Consider the following 12,291-nt stretch of genomic DNA (forward strand, 5'->3'; position numbering starts at 1 on the left):
CTTCTAACGGTTATGGTATGGTCCGGAAACCAGGGGAACAGACTATTAATGCTACCAACTCCAACGGAAGTGCAGAACTTTTGAATACACTGTCCGTTTTTCGCGAGGACAGTGGGGAAGCCTCCAATCCATGTCACCAGCCTACTATACCTCCTAAAGCTGCTTTGGACCCTTTACCGTTTTCAGAATGGGTTAATTTAAAACCCGACTTTGTTTTCTCGGGGAATACTAGGTCTAATTCGATTGAAAGTATTTCCTTTGATGACAATTTACGTTTTCTTGAGGACACTTTGCACAGGTACAAAAATCTTGTATTAGACAATATGTATCTGTCTGAATGTATTAACAGATGTATTGTACCGAAAGGGTTAAGGGTGCATAAGTACCCAAATCATGTTATTTGTGGAAGTGAATTTCACAGTGACCTAGTAAAAGCTTTTGATAGGTGTGGGCTTGACATAGTTCAAGCTATTATAAAAAGAAATGAAAATGAAATTCAAGGTTTAACTCAAGAGATTTTTAAATGTAATGAAAGAATTACCAGTGATTTATTGTTTGCAGTGGAAAGTCAGAACAGTAAATATCAGGAAATTCGAAAACGCATTGACAAGCACTGTGATATGGTCATTAAAAGGAAATATAATAAACTTAACCGGGACTTTAGGGAATATAGGGAAGGGAGACAATATCCTAAACCACCCCAAAGTAGAAACATGTATTTAAAAAAATTCTTGGTCAAGGGAGGAGACTGTGTTCAGGGAACAACCCACCTCCCCTATTTTAGTAAAAGAGGAGGGTATGGAATCTATAGATACAGAGAATCAAATACATGATGAAGGTAATTTTTTACCCAGGAGATCGGAACGTATTCGGAACCAGCAGGGGGGACCGCCATACCCACTATACCCCATATTTGCGCAAGGAAAGGAGAAACACACGCAGGGGTGGAAAAGGAACAAGAACTTGGATTGGCAATAAATGATGGTATTTCTACTACTAGCATTGGTTTGTACAAGTGTTATAGTAGGAAAGGGTACCACATTTACAACTATAGTGACATTTCTATTACTAGTACTTGTTTTGACCTATTTACAAAGGGGTTTAAATTTTTTCCTTCTAGAGGTAGTCATTTAGTTAACACCATTTTGGATTTGAAAATGTTTACCCGCAAATTGAATTTGGAACATCTATTTAGTCACACACCAGTGACTCCAAGTTTATTCCTTAGAAAATCTAGTACCTTCCATCCCCCACTACATCCTCAACTTAGCAACTTGGAAGCCAGGATGGAGAAACTTATTCGTCAGGAGTTATCCCAAGCTGATTTTGAGTACAATTTAAGTGACCAAGAAAATAAGCTATTGTATGATTTAGCACAGAATCAACTTGTGAGGGTCATGCAACCAGACAAGGGTGGGGGTACTGTGTTTATGAATCAGATTATGTATGAAAGTAAAATGAATGACATTTTATTTGATTCCAACAGATATACCCTGACATCTATTAATGAGATTTTACTATCATATCAAAAAATTGATCTGGCCATTAAGGACATGCTTGACCAGGAAATTATTGAATTTGATATTTATTCCTTCCTGGAAACTCCCTCTCCTAAAGTGCCTACCATATTTGGAATCCCTAAAGTACATAAATGTGTTCAGGACCCACCTTTAAGACCTATTGTGGCAGCGCAAGGTTCAAAGACCCATTCCATTTCAAAATTTTTGGATTGGAAACTCAAACAGGTTTGGGGGAAAGAAACACATCTTCTCAAGGATTCGTGGGAATTTTTAAGTAAGATTACCCCAGAATTATACAGGCCAAACCTTACATTTCTGACCATAGATGTTGTAGATTTATTTACAGTTATTCCTACTGAAATAGGTTTGGAGTGGATTGAGGAGGCCCTGTGGGAATGTCCAACAATTTCAAACAATGATGTGCACATGATTACAGGTCTTTTGGAGTTAGTGTTGAAGAACAATTTCGTGTTTTATGGTGGTGAATACTTCCAGCAGACCAGTGGGGTATCTATGGGGGCAAATTGTGCACCTACCTACGCTGATATGGTTATGGCTGTTTGGGAGAAAAAATGTATCCATCATTGTGAGTTTGTTGAAAACTGGATTCACTACTCAAGATTCCTGGATGACATTTGCATTTTTGGACTGGCCCTATTGAAACCATTGAGCTATTTCTTTTATATATAAATTCTACTACCTCTTTTTTAAAATTTACACATCAGGTGTCTTAAGAGCTAGTTAACTATTTGGATGTTACGATAAAGAAAAATCCATTTGGGTTTAGTTCTAAGGTATATAGAAAGCCTACTTTTTCAAATAGCTACTTGCACTTCTTTAGCTCACACCCGGGGTTTCAAAAGAGAGGGATTATTAAAGGGCAGTTTGTCAGGGTATCAAGAATGACATCCCAGGATTCAGAATTTGAGGTTGAATGTGATGTGCTATCCTCGATGTTTTTAGAAAGAGGTTATCCCCTGTACCTCATTGATTCAGTGAAGGAAGAGGTTATTCAAGGAAGGTCAACCAGATTTAAGCCAATTTTGGGTCAAGGTTCTCTGGATTTAGGGACCAAACAGAAGAACAATACATTGACCTTTGAAAATGACCATGTACTTTTTGTGACTGACTATAGTGCAAATGTAGGTAGGCTTATTAAAATTATTGAGGATGAGTTTAAATCCTTTCAGGACATTACTGATTTGGGTAGTATCAAAGACAAAAAAGTTAAAACAGTTTACAGGAAAGGATTTAACTTTAAAAGAATTCTGGAGCAGGAAGTCCAACCCCAAAATGTGAGAGACCAAAGGAAAGGGACTTACAAATGTGGTATGCTCACAATGCAAGTACATTTTAAATCAAGAAAAGATTTATTTGGAGAGTAGAAATAGGAAGATTTTTTCCAAACAATTTTACAATTGCCTTTCCTTTGGGGTTGTATACTTGGCAGTGTGTCAGTCCTGCCAATCATTTTATGTTGGAAAGACTGAAAGACCTCTTCGTAGATGTGTGTACGAGCATTATTATGATATACAGAAGTGCAACAGCAACAATGCACTTTATAAGCACACTACAACATGTGAGGGTGGAACATTTCTGTTTTTTGTCTTGGATTCAGTTTCTAAAAGTGCTAGGGGTGGACCCTGGGAAGTAAGATTGTGCCATCAAGAAACATATTGGCAGATTCTTTTATAATCCAATCGCTTCCCAGGATTGAATGACTCTATATCCATTGTACCTTATTTGAAACTAAAGGCACAAAAAATTTAGGTATTTTACTAAAGTTACCTGTATGAAAACAGTTTACAAGTGTTTCTAGAGAGAAAAAATTAAAAGTCACTTTAATGTGGTAATTTAAATGAAAATTTTTTTATATATGTATATTATTTATATGTATATATATTATCGGTTTAAATTTTAAGAACATTTATTTATATGTATAAACATCTGGAAGCATTTTTATTAGCATTATATATTTTTGGATTAATATGTCAACAAACATTTTTGAAAGAATAGTTTTTATAAATGTGTTTACTTTAACATTTTTATCAAATTCAGTGTTTTAAGGTTTTAGGTAGCTTGGTGCTTTAAATGTGTGTAATTTGATTCAATCAAGTTAATTGGGTTAATTGATTTTATTATTCACCTAGGGAATTTACTATTTAAGACTGTTCATTGCTGTGATTGATTGTATTCTGATGAAGTCATAATTTGACGAAAAGCGTGGATCAGTGTTGTGGCGTTTAAAATAAACTGTCTCTAAACTTGGATTTGCCTTATTGTGAGCTGCTTTACCATTTACTACTTGTCTTGGTGGTTGCTGCTTTTGGACGTTCATTTTTACTTGGTGGTTTGTAACAGCATTTTTTGTGTCTTGGAGTTTTTTACTCTTCCCTATAGCCTACACACACAGATCTATTTTCTCTTCAGATTATACAAAAGTGTCTATATTTCAGCATAAGCATTTAACATTTTGGCACCAAATGATGATAAATAATGAGATAAAATCCAATAGTTTACTCTTGGAAGAGTATAAACTTGATTCTTGTTTATGGTTAGAGCTTCAAGAAGCTAGGCAATATGTATTAAATAAATTGGATTCTATGTCTCCTATAATTAGGAAAAAAATTCCCAAGCTAATACAATATATGATTTTATCAGTTTTGCATAAATCTCCTGCTAATAACAAGTTGTCAAACATTTATAGGGCAATTAAATGTGATTTAGATACACATTCAGATAATTATTGGAAATATTTTTCTTTAATTAATAATAATCCCCCTTCTGAGAAAGACAAATTGAATATTTTACAATCAGCAAGTATGACTATTTATTCTTTAAAATGGAAATTATTCACATGGAGAATTTTAAATAGATCATTTATCACTCCTCATAATATAAGTATATTTTCTAAAAAGAATATAACATGTTGGATATGTAATATTGAATTGAATGCTGACTGGTCTCATATGTTTTATAATTGCATATATTTAAGAACATTTGGGGATGATATCAATAATTTGTTGCAAACAATTTTTACTGATAATTTCTTTATATCTAAATCACTTGTTTTATTTAATACTCCTGTTACCGATTGTGTAAAAGAGAATAAGTACCCTTTGGTTTGGTCTATACTATTTATAGCTAGAAAAACAATCACTAAGAATTGGAAATCTAGTACAGCACCTACATTTTTGGAATTTAAAAATATACTCCTTGAAATGTGTAATTTGGAAATGTTAACTATTAAATCTAGATCATCTAGGAATACTACATTATATAATTCATGGAATATCATCTATGAACTTCTAGAAAAATAGTTCATTAATTTATGTAAACAGATGATTTTTATTAATCCTACAGCTACATTAAGAACATTTTTTTGCATGATGAACGTCTTTGTACATAGTTTAGTTACATTGGTTTATATATTAGAAGGTTTGTTTTTTTATTTTCTTGTTTTTTAACTTTAAAGAAAAAATGTTATAATTTCATGGAAATATTTGTTCATTTTAATAATTATTTAATAAAATTCTTTGAAAAAAAAATAGTACCCCATATAACTTCCAAAATGTTTCTCTGTGCTCCAGAGTTGTACTGCATAGACACATCTGTTTTTTGTTTTGTTTTTTTGCCACAGACACTTCCTTCTTTTTACTGATACTATTCTACCATTTTGGAAGACACTGCACAACAGCCCTTTTGTTTCCTCCTCTACCAAGTTTGCTGCCACTCTTGCTCAATGATGGCCCTTGTGTACCTGGTTGGCTTTGTCACTAATTTGTATATTTTTTTCAAAACAGGAAGCATTACCCTACAGATAAATAATGATAATGAAATAGAGCTGCTGGAAATCATACTTTACTTACAGATCAAGGCATACAGTTGCACACATGTAGGGACACATGCATACATTGTACACTTGCCTCTGGTACATGCCCTAAGCTATCTTATTTGGTATGTGCTACACTTATTTCTGCTTCACTTACAGGCAGACCCAAAATTGTCGGTAGACATCTCATCTACAGTTGCTTATCTTGACTAAATGCCTGTTTATATGCTAAATATTTATGAACTTTTCCATTAACGGGGCAGCAGTCATCGAGCAACATAACTGTTGCCAGGAAATGTAGCCTGAAAATCTAATACACTCATGAGGCGTCGCTGCTGGAAAATGTAATGTGACATGAATATTTCAGAAAAATATGATGGACTTTCTTAAACTTACTTTATTACATCCATAGTAATGTAGTGAGAATGTAAACCACATGGATCACAGCACCCCAAAATATAGTTAAGCAGGAGGCATGAAACTGCATTCAACATTGCTGAAAATACTTCAGTTTTTGGATGTAAACATCGCCACATGAATTCTGCCAAATAGGAATGTAGGTGGTGGCAAGCACTGCCGCGATGGTGTTTATTACACCATTTTGCACTGCCCCACAACCGCACGACTGTTTGGGTATGACACCCACTGTCCAGATCCACAAAATTGTATTTGTGGTCGGCAGTGAGATTTAATGGCAGACTCTTCATCATTTGGTAATTGCCAAATGGTATAATCCATATGTTGCAGGAAAAACTAACTGAAAATCTCACAGGAAAACGCCTGTGCTACCCACAGGAAAAACATGTGCTATCATTGCCGTGCCTACACACATTTCCAATGCTGCCCCATTAACGGAAAAGTACCAATATTTAGTTATACAATGTGACATTGATTCTGCTTTGACAGAGATAATGGTTAAGGATTCTGACTACACATGCTAAACTATTAATACTTGCTCACCTTCTTCTTTTGTAGGTAATCAGGCTAAACTACTAACTCAAGTACACCCCCTATTTTGGTACTCATTCTTTTTTTCTATCCCAAAAAGTAAACATGGTCATTACACTATCTTAAACTGTACATACAATGTCTTTGTCATAACAGATTCTACCCTAAGCAATGGCTCATATCTATTACTTACGTAAACACAGGAACTCTAACTGTTGTATTACATAATCCTACTAACCACCTCAATTTGGGAGGCTTGGCATGATGGTTAAAGTCTTTGCCTCATAGGCCCAAGGTACAGGGTTTGAGTCTCACTGTGGGTTATTGGCTAGGCTTAAAATGGCCCTTCAGGGCATTAGCCTAATATTCATCTATGAACATGTATTCATCTATGAACTTGTAATCTCAAAAGAATGTTAACAAGAGCATTGTGTATTACAGCAATGTACTAAGAATGTAACTGTGTATTACAACAATGTACTAAGAATGTAACTGTGTATACAACAATGTACTAAGAAGGTAACTGTGTATTACAACAATGGACTAAGAATGTAACTCTGTATACAACAATGTACTAAGAAGGTAACTGTGTATTACAACAATGGACTAAGAATGTAACTCTGTATACAACAATGTGTCAGTAATTTGGCTCCCTTCATATTGTTAAAATGAGCTAGTTTGCCCCCAGTATCTTCTTTCTTACACCTAAAATAATATCATGAACACAGTAATTTCACTCTGCTCTCCCTCACATAGCCCTGAAAATTATACCCTGCAGCTATAAAATTAACCTGCAAGTGTATAAAAAAAGAAGTTATGTACTTACCATAACGTTCCAAGTTTGTAGTCCATCTCGCCTTCATTCTTGCTGCATGGGTTTGGAGCCGACTCTTGGCTCCGACTCAGCCAATACTAAAGCTTGAGAGCTTTTACTGGCTTGAGGCTAATCCCTATCCCATGGTGCCTCACAGCAATTCCCCAGATCTTGTTTGCAAGAAAGTAACTACATACATAATAGTAAGTAAACTATCAATAACTATGCACATACAAAGAGAATACTTTGTATTACTATCCATGCCAAGTGGACGGACAACTACAACCAAGTCAGACAGCATAATGGATAGTCCACCAGTTCCTCCAGGATACAGGAAGGGGGAAGGAGGGTGGAATTCAAAAATGTATGTGAGATGGACTACAAACATGGAATGTTATGGTAAGTACATAACTTCTTTATGTTATGTAGTCCTATCTCACCATACGTCTTGTTGGATGGGACAGTGTCTCTAGCACCTTTATCCCGGGTGGCTCAAGCAAAGAGACTCTTCAGCACAGTGAACCCAAAGGATGACCTGTCCTGGAAGGCCAAATGCAATTTGTAATGAGTGACAAAGGTATGAGGTCTTGACCAAGTAGCTGCTGCACAAATGATATCAATTGGGAGTTTTGATCTAAAGGCATATGACGTTGATACTGCTCTGGTTGAATGGCCTTTTACTTTAGAAGATAATTTTTTGCCAGCAGTTTTGTAAGCAAATGAGATGCAGTCTGAAAGCCATTTAGACAAAGTGACCTTAGAGACGGGCAAGCCTTTGTTTTTGCCTGAGAAGGAAACAAACGATCCGATTTTTGAAAATCTTTAGTCCTGTGCAGGCAAAACCTGAGAATTCTGTGGCCATCTAATTGGTGTAGTCTGTATTCTGATTTGTTACTATGCTTTGGGAAGAAAACTGGTAATTTGATAGTTGTGTTGAGATTATGTTCTGAACATACCTTAGGAAGAAAGGAAGGATTAGTTCTGAGGGAGACTCTATCCTTGTGGAAAACAATATAAGGAGGTGGAATGGTGAGGGATTGCAATTCTGAAACTCTCCTAGCAGATGTTATAGCAACTAAGAACAATGTCTTCCAAGACAACAATTTCAAATTCGATGAAGAAGATGGTTCAAAAGGTGGAGAAATTAAAGATGTGAGAACTAAGTTCAGGTCCCAAGGCTCCAGTGGTTGCCTGATTGGAGGTCTGAGAGGGAGGACTCCTTTCAAAAAGGTTTTGCATAAAGAATGGGACATGATTGGATTTCCCATGTAGCTAAAATGATAATTAGAAATGGCAGCTAACTGAACTCTAATGGTAGCAGCTGCAGCTCCTTCTTGAAAAAATGGATGACAGCAAGGACAGGATAGACTCTATGGGAGCTGAGTAGGGATCTATGCCTTGGTTTGCTGCCCAAATGGAGAACCTTTTCCATTTACTGGAATATAATTTCCTGGTGGAAGGTTTGTGTGAAGAAATCAGGATGTGCTTGACTGTAGGGGAAAGGGAAATACACCTGGCTATTCTTGGAACTGGAGCAGCCATGCTGTCATTTTCAGGGTTTGGATGGAAGGATGGAACTGTCCTGACTGATGAATCAGGAGGTATCGAGATGGTTCCAGAATCCATGGTTCCTCCAAGAGATAGGGCCACAGGAAGGGGAACCAGACTTGGTGAGGCCAGTAAGGAGCAATGAGGATCAGGGTACTCTTCAACAGTTTTGCTTTCTGAATCACTTTTGGTATGAGAGAAAAGGGTGGAAAAGCATAAAAGAGTCCCAGAGGCTAACTGTGGACCAGAGCATCCCTGGGTGACATCCCCAGATGGGGAATGAGGGCAAAGTAGTTGCTGCATTTGGTGTTCATGTACATGGCGAATAGGTCACAGCAAGGCTGACCCCATTTGCAGAAAATCTCTTCCACAACCTCTGTATTCAGGGACCACTCGTGAGGCGTCAGAATTACTTGACTCAGTTTGTCTGCTATCACATTGGACTTCCTTGGAATGTGCATTGCTACCAGAAAGCATTGTGTCCACTGTCCATTTCCACACTCTTAGAGCCTCTTGACAAAGTGGGTAAGATTTGGTTCCCCCTTGCTTGTTTATGTACCACACTACAGACATGTTGTCTGACTGACTCGCAATTGTCCTGGTGAGAAGAGAACTGTGAAGTGCTTGCACCGCATATAGCACCGCTCTCATCTCCAGAACATTTATGTGCAAATGGTTCTCGTGATCCTGCCAGATACTTTGGACTGTCATTCCCAGATAATGCTTTCCCCACCCTATCTGGGAAGTGTCCATGGTCAAGACTGCATTTTGTTGAGGGGGAGCAAGTGGGCGACCTAAATTAAGTTGATCTGTACGTAACCACCATGTTAGATCCTTCTTGCAGGAGTTTGTGATGAGTATTTGGTGAGACAAGGGGAGATCCTGCATTGACCATGGACAAATAGTAGCCACTGAAGTACTCTCATGTGCAGATGGGCTAGGGGAACTAAGAGAATGGTGGAAGCCATAGTCTCTAGAACCTGAACGACTATCCTGGCCTGTATTTTGTCTTTCTTCAGCAAGAATCTGACTTGGCTGTGCAATGATTCTATCCTTTCTGGTGTCAGTTTTGCTGTCATGGTAGTTGAGTCTATGTCTGAGCCTAAGAAGACAATGTGCTGCGATGGAGATAAGGCTGATTATTTTAGATTTATTGTAATGCCTAATCTGGTGCACAAGGATACTGTCTCATCCCTGGTTCTGATTAGTTGGTGCTTGGTGATAGCAGTGAGGAGCCAGTCATCTAGGTACAGAAACACCTGGAATCCTTGACGTCTCAGGTGAGCCATTACCACTGCCATGCATTTGGTGAACACTCTGTGGGCTGTAGTGAGGCCAAAGGGCAGTGTTCAAAATTGAAAATGACTGGATCCCAGCCAAAAGCGTAGATGTCTTCTGGAGCACCTGTCCATTTTGATATGGTAGTACGCGTCCTGAAGATCTATTGAGCACATCCAATTGTCTTTCCCAATAAAGGGAAATATTGACTGCAGAGTGATCATACGGAACTTCGATTTCTTTACAGACTTGTTGAGTTTGCTGAGATCTAGAATTGATCTCCAATCCCTTGTCTTTTTTGGAACTAAAAGGAATCGTGAGTATGTTCCGGATCCTATTTGCTCTGTGGGGACTTCTTGGATGACTCTTTTTTGAAGCAACAAGATGACCTCTGATGTTGCCTGGTCTAATTGAATGGGTGACACATCTGGTAGAGGCTGGTTTACTAGGGGATCGGAAAGAAAGGGACTAAGGTAACCTCTGGAAATTATGATTTGTACCCAATGATCTTGGGAAATTTGTAGTCAGGTGTTTGGGTACAGTGAAAGAAGACCCCCCCCCAACTGCCTCCAGAGAAGGACATTCGGGCAACCTCTTAGGGGTGATGGAAGGGATGATCAGAGAAAGCATCTCTATCTCCCTGATGTTGTGGACCTCCTCTGCCGCGAGCACTGCATCTTCCATTATATCCTCCCCTCTGCCTCTAGGGGAGGGTTGACCTTGTGCCTGAGGGAAACCTTTTTGGGATTTACAGAACCACATTTTCCCTCTTGGTCAAAGTCTCTTTTATCTGCGGTCCAAAAAGAGTTGAACCATCAAAGGGGGCATTGGTAAAGGAAGACTTAAAGGATTCCGTAAAGTTGCATAGACGCATCCAGGAATGTCTCCTAAGAGAAATTCCTGCTGCGACTGCCCTGCTCGCTCTGTCAGCTGCAAAGGAAGTCAGTCTCATGGAGGAGTTAGCTATAGATGTAAGGGTGGACAGCTGCGCAAATACTTTGTCTGTGGATCCTGAAGCTACTGAACCCTGAAGGGTATCTCCCAACACCTTCAGGAGATCCCTTTGAAGTCTAGTAAAATGGGACAGGCAATTCAGCCATCATAAGGTAAATGCCGCTGAAGACAAGGTACGCTTTCCATACCTATCCATTGTCCTGGACTCTTTATTAGGAAGATGGCTATTTGAAGATGTCTCAGACAACTCCTTTTTCGTGGCCGCTGCTACCACCATAGCATCCACAGGAACTCCCTTAGAAAGAAAAGATTTGTCTTCTGGAGCAGTTATAAATTTGTTTGGCCTCCTCGGGACAGGCTCCACTGTGTCTGGGGAGGTCCAAGTTTTCTGGGATATGACCCCCAAGAGTTGGTCATATGGCAGTGTCACCCAGGAGGTGGAAAGTCAGGAACCAAAGGCCTCAGGGTACAATGATTCATCCTCAGTAGGGTTAGAGGTCTTCCAATTACCCCTCTGTCTAAGGATTTCAAGGATGTCTGCAAAAGAGACATCCTCAGAGGGGGATCTTGGGGACCCTTCTGACTCATTCAAATCAGCGTCTGATATGACAGACTCAGGTGAGTCAATGTGCTTCCTCTTACAAAGTCTCATCCTAGGGAGCTCTCCAGTGGGATAATCTGGGGAGGTCTCAGAAGAGGGGACACCTCCAATGGGGGCTGCTTGAGTCTCTGGTTCCCTACATTAAGGGGGAGGCAGGGGAGAAGAGGTTGCTACCAGCTGCTGGTGGGACATCAGGTCCAAAGGCAGGGCTTTGGCACTGGACAAAGCTTTCTCTACTGCTTTGAAGGCCTTCCCACCCCGCTCCAAAGACAACCTCTGCCCCGAGGAAATGGAAGGTTGGCTCTGAGCAGGAGGGATAGGTTCCAAAGCAAATGTGGGAACCGAGCTCAGTCAAGCCAAAGCATCGAAAGGGAGGGTCGGTTCCGAAGAAAAAACGGGGTGACTATCCCTCTTGGAGTTGATTCGAGAGCATCGGCTCCCAGACCCCTTGGATCACGACTGAGCCGATGAGGCTAGAGTTATCGGTTCTGAGGAAGCATTCTCAGAACCGAAGGATCCAGCACAGAAGGACCCAAAGTGTTTGAATCCATGAGCGAAGCAATTGGAGAAGGAGCAGTAGTCTGAAGATGGGATGGCTCTGAAGCCTTTGGGTCCGGAACAGCTAATGTTTTAGCCAGGGCCGAGTCACAGAGCAGCCTCTTCACCACCCGCTCGATATCCTCATCCGAAAGTGTCCTGGAGGAACGGGTGGAAATAGAAGGAGATCTCCTCCTTTCCAAAATAGGAGATCTCAAAGTTGGTGAGAGAGGGTCCAAAACAGGTGAGTGTCTCAATA

The sequence above is a fragment of the Protopterus annectens genome, chromosome 4.part0, assembly GCF_019279795.1.
Source record: "Protopterus annectens isolate FY-2018-M chromosome 4.part0, PAN1.0, whole genome shotgun sequence".
Taxonomy (NCBI): Eukaryota; Metazoa; Chordata; order Ceratodontiformes; family Protopteridae; genus Protopterus; species Protopterus annectens.